A 13,181-nucleotide genomic window follows, 5' to 3' on the forward strand; every position below is an offset into this window, starting at 1 on the left:
TCCCAGCATGCAGGAGGCATGAGGCAGGAGAGCACCAGTCTAATGCAGGGTTTACACCAAATCATTCAGTTTCTGAATACAGACATCGATATTATGAGGCAATCTTGACTGATATCTTGTGATGTGTTTCAGTAACACTTTATTTAAAAAAATTAATTGTATAAATTACATGGAAAAATTTAACTGCTGAATTCAAACTTAAATAAATATTTTTAGAGACTTTGTTTTCTTTGTTTGAGTATTCGGCTAATTCACCTGCTGAACACATAAGTATAAATTATATATACAATCAGATTCTGATTCTGATGATCAGAACTGTTCATTGCCAATGTGTGTTGCACGTACAAGGAATTTGTCATGGCGGGTGGTGCATAACATTAAACAATCAACAACAATTGTGGAAGAAATAGAAACATATTAACATTTATAACAGAATCGAAAATAATAGAAATATAAAATAAAGTGCACAAACAGATAACAGTACTATGAAAGTGTCGAGTGTGTTTAAATAAAGAAACAGAGATGGGATGTGCAGGGTAGTGACCAGTAGGAAATTGTCCTGGGGATGACAGAGTCAGTGGGGGTCCCGGGCTTTGTTGATGAGCATGACTGCCGATGGGAAGAAACTGTTCATGTGGCGTGAGGTCTTGGTCCTGATGCAGCCAATCACTCTTTCAGCAGAGCGAATGATGCGCTGCAGTCTGCCCTTGTCCTTGGCTGTGGCTGCAGCGTACCAGACCGTGATGGAGGAGCAGAGGATGGACTCAACGTTGGCTGTGTAGAAGTGCACCATCATTGTCTTTGGCAGGTTGAATTTCTTCAGCTGCCTCAGGAAGTACATCCTCTGCTGAGCCTTCTTGGTGAAGCTCCCACTTGAGGTCGTAGGTTATGATGGAGCCGAGGAAGCGGAAGGACTCCACCACGTCGACGGGGGAGTCACACAGGGTGATAGGGGCTGGTGGGGCTACGTTCTTCCTGAAATCCACAACCATCTCTACTGTCTTTAGAGCATTGAGCTCCAAGTTGTTCAGACTGCACCAGGTGACCAGATGGTCAGTCTCCCACCTGTAGGTGGACTCATCTCCACCAGAGATGAGTCCAATGAGGGTGGTGTCATCCGCAAACTTCAGGAGCTTGACGGACTGGTGACTGGAGGTGCAGCTGTTGGTCTACAGGGAGAAGAGCAGAGGGGAAAGAACGCAGCCTTGGGGGGAACCGGTGCTGATGGTCAGGGAGGCTGATACGTGCTTTCCCAGCTTGACGTGCTGCTTCCTGTCAGACAGGAAGTCTGTGATCCCCTTGCAGGTGGAGTCGGGCACCTGCAGCTGGGAGAGCTTGTAATGCAGCAGAGATGGGATGATGGTGTTGAAAGCGGAGCTGAAGTCCACAAACAGGATCCTGGTGTAGGTTCCTGGGGAGTCCAGATGCTAGAGGATGAAATGAAGGGCCAAGTTGACTGCATTGTCTACAGACCTGTTGGCTCTGTAGATGAACTGCAGGGGGTCCAGGAGTGGGTCAGTGAGGGTTTTTAGGTGGGACAGGACTAGGCGTTCAAAAGACTTCATGACCACAGAGGTCAGGGCGACGGGCCTGTAGTGATCCTTGGGTTTTTGGGGACGGGGATGATGGTGGAGGCCTTGAAGCAGGCTGGTACATGGCATGTCTCCAGGGAGGTGTTGAAGATGTCTGTAAACACCGGAGACAGCTGATCAGCACAATGATTCAGGATGGAGGGGGAGACAGAGTCCGGGCCGGCTGCTTTGCGGGGGTTCTGTTTTTTAAAAAGCCTGTTGACGTCTCTCTCCAGGATAGAGAGAGTCGTCACTGTGGAGAGGGGCGGAGGGGGCGCTGGGATGTGTGGTACAGAGGCATGAGCCCCTGCTGGGCTAGGGGAGGGGGACCTGGTGGTCTGGGGCTGGTTGATGGAGCCGTGGGGTCAGTTCAAAGTTCAAAGTTCACTTTATTGTCAAAGTTTCCACATGTGTTATGCATACAGAAAATTCGAAATGCCGTTTCTCGCAGTCCCACAGTGTAATATAGACATGAACATATAACATATAATAGAATAAAATAGAATAAAGTTAAGAACATAAGGGCCTAGATAAAGGATTAACAAGTAGCAGCAGAGAATAAAAAGTGACTGGTGCTGGATGAGGGAAGGGTGTGTGAGGGGGGTATTTGTTCGTAGCAGCAGAGAATAAAAAATTAAAATAAATAAATAGAAAAAGTGACTGGTGCTGGATGAGGGAAGGGGTGTGAGGGGGAGTAGATGTCCTGGTATGTTCCATTTGAGGCAGTGGGGAAAGGTGGGTGAGGGGGAGGGTAGAGAGGTCAGGGGAGAGATGGCAGGGGGGGAGAGAGGGGGAGCGAGAGGAGAGAGGGAGGGAGAGAGTTCAGCATCCTGACCGCCTGGTGGAAGAAGCTGTTCCTCAGCCGGGTAGAGCTCGAACGGAGACTGCGGAACCTTCTCCCTGAAGGCAGGAGGCTGAAGAGGCTGTTGGAGGGGTGGGTGGGGTCACCCGCAATGCCGAGTGCTTTGCGGGTGAGGTGGGTGTTGTAAATGTCCTGTAGTGTAGGGAGTGAGACTCCGATGATCCTCTGGGCAGAGTTCACAATGCGCTGCAAGCTCTTGCGGTTGGAGGCGGTGCAGCTTCCGAACCACAGCGTGATGCAGCTGCTGAGGATGCTCTCAGTGGCGCCTCGGTAGAATGAGAGCATGATGGGGGGGGGGGCTCCTGCTCGCTTGAGCTTCCTGATGAAGTACAGGCGTTGCTGGGCCTTCTTTGCCAGTGCAGTGGTGTTGCTGTTCCAGGTGAGGTCATCTGTGATTGTCACACCCAGGAATTTGGTGCTGCTCACCTGTTCCACAGCAGCACCATTGATGGTCAGAGGGAGGGGGGGTTGGGAGTGGGTTCTCCTGAAGTCAACAACAATCTCCTTTGTTTTCCCCACATTGAGGAAGAGATTGTTATTTTGGCACCAACGGACCAGCTGGTTCACTTCCTTCCTGTAGTTAGTCTCATCGTTGTGGCTGATGAGACCTACCACGGTAGTGTCGTCAGCGAACTTCACGATGTGGTTGGAGCTGTAGTTGGGTTTACAGTCATGGGTCAGCAGGGTGAAGAGAAGGGGGCTGAGCACACAACCTTGGGGGGCCCCCGTACTCAGTGTTAGTGTGTTCGAAGTGTTGTTGTTGACCCGAACAGCTTGTGGTCTCTCTGTGAGGAAGTCCAACAACCAGTTGCAGAGAGAGGGGCTGAGGCCCAGGTCTGTAAGTTTACACACAAGCTGCTGGGGGATGATTGTATTGAATGCTGAGCTGAAATCTATGAACAGCATTCTGACGTAGGAGTTCTTAGTGTCCAGGTGTGTGAGGGCTGGGTGTAGAGCGGAGGAGATTGCATCCTCTGTGGACCGTTTAGTTCGGTAAGCAAACTGAAACGGGTCCAGGGAGGGAGGAAGGGTGGATTTGATCTGCTTCATGACCAGCCTTTCGAAACACTTCATGATGGTAGAAGTCAATGCGACGGGGCGGTAGTCGTTGAAGCAGGCTGGAGATGACTTCTTCGGCACAGGAATGATGGTGGTTTCCTTGAAGCACGTGGGAACAACAGCCTGGCTCAGGGAGGTGTTAAAGATGTCGGTGAGGACATCCGTGAGCTCCTCTGCGCAGTCCCTCAGCACACGACCAGGAATGTTGTCAGGTCCCGCAGCCTTGCGGGTATTAATCCTCAGCAGTGTGCTCCTCACACTGGCTGGGGACAGGCACAGAGCCTGGTCGTCGGTGGGGGGGGTGGTTTTCTGCGCAGGTGTGTTGTTCTGTGCTTCGAAGCGTGCAAAGAAGCCATTGAGGTTGTTAAGCAGGGAGGTGTGACTGTCACAGGTCTGTGGCGGTAGTTTGTAGTCCGTTATGGTCCTAATGCCCTGCCACAGGCTCCGTGAGTCCCTGCTGTCTTTGAAATGTCCTGTGATTTTCCTGGTGTACAGTCGTTTAGCTTTCCTGATGCCACGGCACAGGTCAGCCCTGGCTGCTCCCAGCCCAGCTGGGTCTCCAGCTCTGAAGGCGGTGTCGCGAGCCTTGAGCAGTGTGCGGACCTCCCCTGTCAGCCATGGCTTCTGGTTGGCTCGGATGGTGATGGCTCTGGTGGTAGTTACATCATCAATGCACTTGGTGATGTAACCTGTGACTGTCTCTGTGTATTCTTGAATGTTAATGTGATGGTTGTAGGTGGCTGCCTGCTTGAACATGTCCCAGTCTGTAGTACCAAAGCAGTCCTGAAGTGCAGCAGTACTGTCCTCTGGCCACACCCGTACCTGTTTTGAAACTGGTTTGGTAACCTTTACCCTTGCTCTGTAGGCCGGTTTCAGCAAGACAGTGAGGTGGTCGGAGAGGCCAATGTGGGGGAGGGGGGACGCCTTGTACGCTCCCTTGATCGATGTGTAGACTAGGTCTAATTTGTTGTTTTCCCTGGTTGGAAAATCAACATGCTGGTATATTTTAGGCAGAACAGTTTTTAGGTTAGCATGGTTGAAGTCTCCAGCAACGATGAGAATGCCGTCTGGGTGTGCTGTCTGTTGCTCACTGATGGCTCTGTAAAGTTCACTGAGTGCCTCCTCTCTGTCCTTGTTGTTGGGGCTCGGAGGTATATAAACAGCCACCAGTAGAATGGCTGAAAACTCCCTCGGCAGGTAAAAAGGACGGCACTTTAAAACCATAAACTCCACCAGCGGGGAACAGTGTTGGTTAACAACAATAGCGTCTCGACACCAAGCATCACTGATGTAAACACACACACCGCCGCCGCGGGACTTTCCCACGCTAACTATGTCTCTGTCTGCTCGGTAGCATGTTAGCTTGTCCAGTTGAATAGCGGAGTCCGGGATGTTGTGGTGGAGCCATGTTTCCGTGAACACGTAAACACAGCAGTCCCTCACCTCACGCTTGGTTCTGAGTAGCCGTATATTGTCCATCTTGTTGTCCAGTGAACGGACATTTGCCATGAGTAATGTTGGAATTGCCGGCTTGTGTGGGCTAGCCGTTAGCCTAGCCCGGATACCTCCACGCTTTCCCCGCTTTTGCTTCCTCTCGCACCGCTTGCGCTGTCTCCTTACCGGGTGGGGGTTGACACAATGGGGGGAGCAGAGAAGTCCCAGGCTGCTAAGATCCACGGAGAGTTTGGCTTCCAAGTTGAAGAAAGTTGTACTTTTTCCAAGAAGAAACTCACGGCTGTATTGTTGTGTTTTGCGATATAAGTCCGTCGGGCATGACGAACACAGCGGCAGACTAGACAAACTAGACGAAAAAGACGAAAAAGACGAAAACACTGTTTTTCCGGGACCGCGAGGGGCCGCTGCGACTGCTCGCGCCGCCAACATGTGAGCTGCGGAGGAGGAGCCGTGACTGGACTGTCCCATTGTCTTTCAAATCTACATAAGAACTCGTTGAGCTTGTCTGCCAGGCATTGGTCGTTCATTAGGTTTGTAGTTGGTTATCTGTCTGAGGCCTCTCCAGGCAGAAGCAGAGTCACTTGCTGAGAGCTGGTGTTGCAGTTTCTCAGAGCACAGTCGTTTAGCGTCTCTCACCGCCTTGCTAAACTTGTATTCTGCCTCTTTATTTTTTTTTTGCTGTTTGTTGTTGTAACTCACCCTGGTGCTTGTTGGAACACAGCTGTCCTCGCAGAAGCTGATGTTTGACGTCACAGCCTCTGTGTACTCATCCAGACTGTTGGTGGTAGTCCTGAAGACATCCCAGTATGTACAGTCTAATTACGCCCGAAGATCCTCCAGAGCTTCACTACCACTGCTTGAATTTCTTCACCACAGGTTTACAGAGCTTTCATTTCTGCCTGTTCAAAATAAAATATACATGCATTCAATGTTAAACACAGCTTATACGCGGATATGTGAGTTCTAGTGCACAAAGGTCAAATACTCCAGGCGGGGTACTCTAGCGCTCGCCTGAACAAAGTGGATAGCCTTTGCCCCAGTTAACAGTCAAATAGTCTTACAGAGAACCAGATTCAACTGCCGGCTCCGTCTAAGAGATAAAGAGGCGCCCCGCTTATCAAGTCGGCCGGACATAACAATATGCAGCTACATCAACATCCACACACACTGATGATGCAGAGAAGGCGGTCCCGGACGTGAGCCAGTGTGGGCGGAAAATGCCCAGCGCTCCTACCAGGCTGCTGACAGCTAAACACAGCTCCGCCTGCAACTTTGCTTTAACCAATAGGCTTCCATAAGGAAGAACCTATACACCGCATGCGCACTCTGTCTAAGCGCCTTTAGCTTTCACTTTTTCTAGGTCCGTGCACGTCTAACTGCTGGACATAATACTTCTGTTACAAATAAACCTTATTGCTTGAATTGAGCTAAACGCCTCGACCTGAGTCTGTTCACCTGAGTTTTCTCCTCAACACTGTATGAAGGAATCAGATGGACCATGACGTGGTCAGAGAGTCCCAGTGCAGCACGAGGGACGGCGTGATCGGCCTGCTGGGGTGTAACAGTGGTCTAGAATGTTCTCCTCTCTGGTTGGACATTTAATAAACTGTCTGTATTTAGGGAGTTCATGACAGGTTTCCTTTGTCAAAGTCACCAAGGACAATAAGTAAAGAGTCCGGGTTGGTCCGCTCCACACACAGTATCTGTTCAGAGAGTGTCCGCTGTGCCTCCTGCACGTTGCCCTGCGGCGGCATGTAAACACCGACCAGCATGAATGAAGCGAACTCACGGGGGCAGTAAAAGGGTTTACAGTTTATAATGAAAGATTCCAGATCAGGAGAACAGTGCTGTAGAATCACTGTCACATCGTTGCACCAGCCACTGTTGGAGTATAAACAGATTCCTCCACCCTTCGATTTGCCGGATAGCTCCGAGAAACAGTCCGCTCTGAACAGCCTGCCAGCTGGAGCGTGGAGTCCGGTATCAATCCACAGAGCCAGGTCTCAGTAAAGCACAAAACGGAGGATGAAAAACATTCTCTGTCTTTCCCCACCAGTAGCTGAAGTTCGTCCAGTTTGTTGCACTGTTGCGTGAGCGAACGTTGGAGAGAAATATGCGGTGTGCCCAAGCGCGTTTACCTCTACGTCGGCGTTTCACTGCATGAGTTAAGGTGAGCGCACCTTTGACTAGAATGTCCAGTAATTCCACAGAAGTTAACAGAAAAGTTGGAAGTAAGGCGCTAGAGTTGTTCCCCTGATGTTTATGAGCTCATCTCTGGTGAAAGAGCTCCGGGTATCACAGCAGAAAACAGTATTTACAACAAAAAACAACACAAAACAATGAGCACCAACACACCGAGACAGCCGTCCGCGGCGCCATCTTGAGATAGCAGCGTCACCACCAGTTCCTCTACAATCTGCCAAGCAGATGTCACATCAGCGTACATCCCAGAGCCTTAACTCCCTGCCCCACTGTCCTCCAGGGGCCTCACCTGTCAGCATTAGATTCAATAGAAACTTATAGCTGTCCCTGGACGTTGATGTCCATGTATAGCAGGCCTACCAAATGCAACCAGGCACTCTGATATCTGATTCCAGCCACTCCCACCACCTCCTCCCCCTCACTCCCACCCTCCCACTACTCACACTTTCATCCCTCCCTAAGGGCCATCAATAATGCAACATGGAGCTCCTCAAGCAGTGTATGCACACAAACACAAAGTCCATGATAGCACACCAACAGGCCCAAGGTCTTGAAAATACACACACACACGGAAGGTTCAATTCCCCTGTGTGATTTATAGACGGGCGCTGTGAGGGGCTCCTCCAGTGGAGGCTATTATCATGCAGGCAGACACATCTGCAGACATCAATAAGTGAGGCAGAGGGTCAAGGGGGGTAGATATGGTGTCAGGAGGATCCCCTCAGGCTGTAAGAGCCTTTCACTTGGGGCTCCAACAACAAGCAGCGCCTCCTCGCTGTTGTTTGGCCGCCGTTGTCAGTCATCCGATGGGGGTTAAAGACACGTGGATAGGAGAGAGGCCAAAGAGCGCTTTGGAGACGTGCTCGGAGGCAACGTTCTGGAGCAGAGCATGTTGAGAACTGGTCTGATGTTTCCTGCCACAAGATTCTAAACTCACCAAAAAGAAAAGCTGAAAAGCATACATTTCTTGGAAAATATGAAAAAAAGATCAGATAAAAGGTTTGAAATGGTAAGAGCCTGATAGCAAACTGCAAAACATTATTCAACAGAACTTAAGGTCCACATACTCACTTTGAGTAAATCACGTGGTCTTCATCAGCAGATGATGATGTTTAAGCTCAACTTATTAGTCAAAAGGGTCAAGACATCCAAGAGGTCCTCAGAAAAACAACTACACTTCCATAAAACTCCATTTGCTGATGAAGACCATGTGATACAGTCAAAAAGTAAGCTTTAACATGTTAGTGGACCTTAGGTTGAGACTGTTTATTTCTAAGGTCATAAATGAACTGTCAAGCTCAACTGCAACATAACATAATGATGAGGCTTGCTGAAATGATTAAGTCTTTTCAGATTTGCCCTGAAATCTAAGGAAGTCCATGAGAAAGGTTTTGGGCAAGTTGATTCAAAATCTAATTCTGCCAACTGAGTTTCTTTGAGGTTAACTTGCACTTCTTCATGGCTTTTCTAACATATATATGTATCCCCGATGTGTCAGACACAGAAGTGAGAGAAGAGACTTTCCTCTCTGTTTGTCTCCTGCTCCATCTATCAGAAAATGTGTGAAACAACAAGTGAGTCAGACTTGCTGGATATGACGTCCTATCAGGCTAAAGAAGGTCCTCCAGCTAGGTGACCATCACGGCCCAGTGAATACAAAGAGAATCTCCTTCGCGGTCTGCCATTGTTATTTCCACACTATTCCAGACCTTGTAACACAGAACGTTTAGCAAAAGAACACGTCTTATGTTGTTAGCAGCAAGAACCAACAGAAACAAACCTGGAAAATGTGTAGCGTTGTACGAAATCGTTTGAAGCTTCACTCATAACGTTGACATTCACATTATTATCATTATTATTAATAAATACAGAAAAATTGCATGCAAAATCCACCTTCCATCATCTGCCTTCACTTGCCCTCTCTCTTTCAGACTCACAGCAGGCGGATCAGTCTTCTCTGTGTCTCACTCCTCAGTCCAAAAGTCAACATTTATTTAAGAAATAAATGATTTCCCAAATTAACAACATGTTTTTATCCTGCTTTAATCCATATTTCTGGCTGTTTAGCCATTCAAAAACAACATTTTCACTGCGGTCAATAAACACAAAGGGAGGTCTGCACCTGTATTAACTAAGTGGTCTAGCAGCAATCTAACCGCACCATGAATTACATTTATACAACCACAATAACAAGGCAAGGCAAGGCAAGGCAAGTTTATTTGTATAGCACATTTCAACAACAAGGTAATTCAAAGTGCTTCACATGAAACCATTAAAAGCATAAAGGCAAACGTAAAGGAGATTTAAAACATACATTGAAACAATAATCGATGTCTCCCTGAGACATTACGCTGCACGCAATCAACCATACACTGCCGCAATTCTGCAATTACTCGCACACAAACCACGTCAAGAAATGTTGCAGTTGCTAAGTAATGCCTCTACTATTACTTTCGTACTTTTATTAGAACTATTTTTAAATAATTGCTTGACAAATGTTTCACATCTTCTATTGCTTCATACCATACTTTCAACCCCCACGTCCTGACAGTTACTGCAAGTGATTAAATCACACATTCTGCTACATGCTACATGCTACACCCGACACGTTACCTCTGTACCCCTTTACAACAAATGCTTTCCTCTTCACTGGGCTTTGTAGGTCATTTCTCACAAATGTATCTCTGAAGAGAAACATAAAAACAGAGTGGATGTTTATGGTTTACAGAGTATATGCATAAATACTAAGCTAACATTATGTGACAGGCACATGAATAGCAAACGTCAGGAAAACCTGGAATCTGAGTGCAATAACCCAGCGGCGCTGGGTTATTGTAGTGATATTCACAGAAGAAGTGCAGTTGAAGCTGACGTTAGATTAAGTTGTATTGTCAATCTCCATTACAGTGAGGATAAACTTGCCAAGTTCGAACTCCCAGTAAACCAAGTCTGGACTTGGTGTATGAAGAAAAGCCTGATCATTCCAGAATCAACATCAAATCATCTCAGCTTCTATACAATGAGGTGTTGATATTACAGTCTAATCTGAGGAATGCAGGCTAGACATACTGTTAGTGGGAACGTATTGTGATTTGGGTGAAATGGCCTTTTACTTTATAGTATTGTACAGTAGAAACATGTTGGAAGGGGGATGACAGCACTGACCTTGTACTGTAATTTAACACTCCCTCTTGAATCACCGTGATAATTATTGGTGGTTGAGCAGAAAACTCTGCATTGCTGAACTGGATGAACAATAGTAGTTGTTGTGATGGCAGTAGTTGCTATGGAAACAGCAGTCGTAGTAGTAAAAACGAGGTTTCCAGGGAGAGCAACAAACACTTTGACACGCAGCCTCCTTATCACCCACATGCTTTCATCCAGAAGATAACGGTGCAGCTCTGGATCATCTTTGTCTGGTGACGGAACAAGTTGTTCAGCGCTGTCTGACACACAGAGGGAGAGGGAAAGCACAGAAACATTGGCTGCTCATACTCATGCTGGATGCTGTTTATTGGCAGTGATTTGATAACAGATATAAGACTGGCACACATCTTTTAATATGACCAAAACAAAAATGTGCATTTGACGATTTATGAATATTGACACTACTTTCAAAGACATTGTTCCACATTTTCTGATCCAGTCTGATTCAGAGTTATGACATGATTAGCCTCGCTTAGCAGAGAGACTGGCAAACATGTTGAATGCATTGCTTTCCTCATAAACCATAGACTGTATATGAGAAGTTCATGTAGACACTTTGACGTCACACATTGGTTTATGGACTTTTGGACTTTTGGCCGTTGCCATCTTGTTTTTTTGCAACCAGAAGGGACACAAGAGGGTGGAGTTAAGTACAAAAGAACGCTGAATAAGACATTTTTAGGTGAGCAAAATGTTACAATTAACTTTGATGAACTGAAAATACACTGAAAGAGTTATAGTTCTAAGACATGGGCAGCTTCAGCCGTGGCAGCGACCTGTCAATTACTGTGTAGCCCCGCCCTGAAGCATCCCCTGCTTTATGGTCTGTTTGACTCTAAATGGACCATCATTTACTAAATGAACATCATGCTGTATTGAAGAAGACTTGAAACTAGAGATTGAGACCATCAACTCATGTTTACAATGTTTACTGAGAGAATAAATCAAGAGAGAAGTCGAGTCATTTTCATTTGCCCCTGATGGCCATTAGAAAGAATCCAAGTTTCAGTTCTCCATGGGTCAGTTTCACATCGGGTCCAAAAGAAGCCCTCTATTGGCCTCCCCCAGGGGCAGTTCTGTAACTTTATGATTATCTGGCACGCCCACTTCATGAACTTATTAGCCGCCGTTTGAAGGAGAGACAGCGGACTGGATTTTGATTTCTCTCGAGTGGTAATTCTTCACACTGCTTTTGTCATTTTTGTTTTGTGTATAAATGAGTGCAACACTACGAATGCTTTCCCATCCCACTTGTAGGAATCATTGCATCTCTGTCTCTTATGATGGCAGACTGCTCTCTTCAATTATCAAACCATGGAATTCTAAAGTCAATGTTAAAATGTTAAAAGTCAAAGAGGGTGCGCAATAAGGAGGCTTATTCCCATCGTGGAATCTCGTCCTAGTCTAACGTCACAAACAGGAAACACCTTCCCTGAATGATGAAAAGAGAGCTGCGCTTCAGTAAAACTGATTAAGCACGCACATCACCTGTACTGTATGCGAGCGGTGTGTGCATGTGTGTGTGTGTGTGTGTTCACATCTTTGACTGCTCCCGTGTTAAAAACAGTGAGTTCAGCGGAAAGAAGAAGAAAAAGAATGAGCCAGCGAGAAAATGAATCAAGCGAGAGGGGAGAGAGTAAAAAGAAAGAGACTGTAAAAGTCAAACAAATTCAGAGGGATCAATGCGAAGACTTCGCCTGGTATATCCAAGCCAGCGCCAGACTCAAAGCTCTTCAAGCCCACAGTTCAAAGTGGTGACACGTCCATTGGAATTTGTAATTCTGATGGCATCGACAGGCCTACGGCTACAGCACAAGCAGAGGACGGGCTGAGAGGAATCTAGGCCAATGCAGAGAGCGATTACTGTATGCTGTTCTTTTTATCCCTTTATCATTGAAAAGCCTTCATACTGTTTCAGTAAACTTCAAGCATACTCTGGAAGAGATACTTCATCTTTGTAATTGTATGTAATTTAGTTCTCATTGAGTTCTTATTCGCGTTCAAGAGAGCATTCCCAGCAAAGAAACGATGAGAACACCTGTAAGTGTGTTGGAGTCATCATTACACCATATGTTGTGTTTATACTTCATCGACCACCTGCAACTGTTTTCTCTGACTTTTAATCTGCGATTCTCAGACGATATGACGGTAAAGAAGTTATTATTGGAAACGTCAATTTAAACTGGCTATGCAGAGCACGCAGGACGAGGCTTAAGGATATCAGCCAAACATTTCAGAGGACACAAATTGAAGATAAACCTACAACACCAACATCTTCCCGACTCCTAGACACACTTGTATCCATAAAGTAGATAGGATAGCATGAAACATGCATCTTAATGATCTTTCGGATCATAATCTTTATCTAGCTGCTAGAAAGTTGACAAAGACACAACACATGAATCAAAATTAAATGGAAAATAATCCCATCATCTCTTTCATTCCAAAGAAAGATCTCGAGCTCATTGAGAACCAAATAAAGCAAAATAAATGTGAACGACAGTAGTATTGCAAATAAACCTTATGAGCAGGCTTTTAAAGATTTAGTGTCAGCGTTGAAACTGATTTAATGTAAGTATACAAAAAGACTGGAAGCTTAATGCAAAATAGAGTTTGCCCTGGTTTAATAGTGGCCTGCTGAATGGGACGTAATGGGAGAAAGAGATGCATCTCTGAGACTTCAACTGAATACTGGTCCTTTGACCAATCAAAGTTTGATTAACAGTAAGGATGCAACAAGAAAAGGCTAAAGCTTTTTTTCTTCTTTTAATCATCAGCAGAAGGGAACAGTAAAACACAATGGAAAAGTACGGAGAAACTAGTTG

This window comes from Melanostigma gelatinosum (genome assembly GCF_949748355.1).
Source record: "Melanostigma gelatinosum genome assembly, chromosome: 8".
NCBI lineage: Eukaryota > Metazoa > Chordata > Actinopteri > Perciformes > Zoarcidae > Melanostigma > Melanostigma gelatinosum.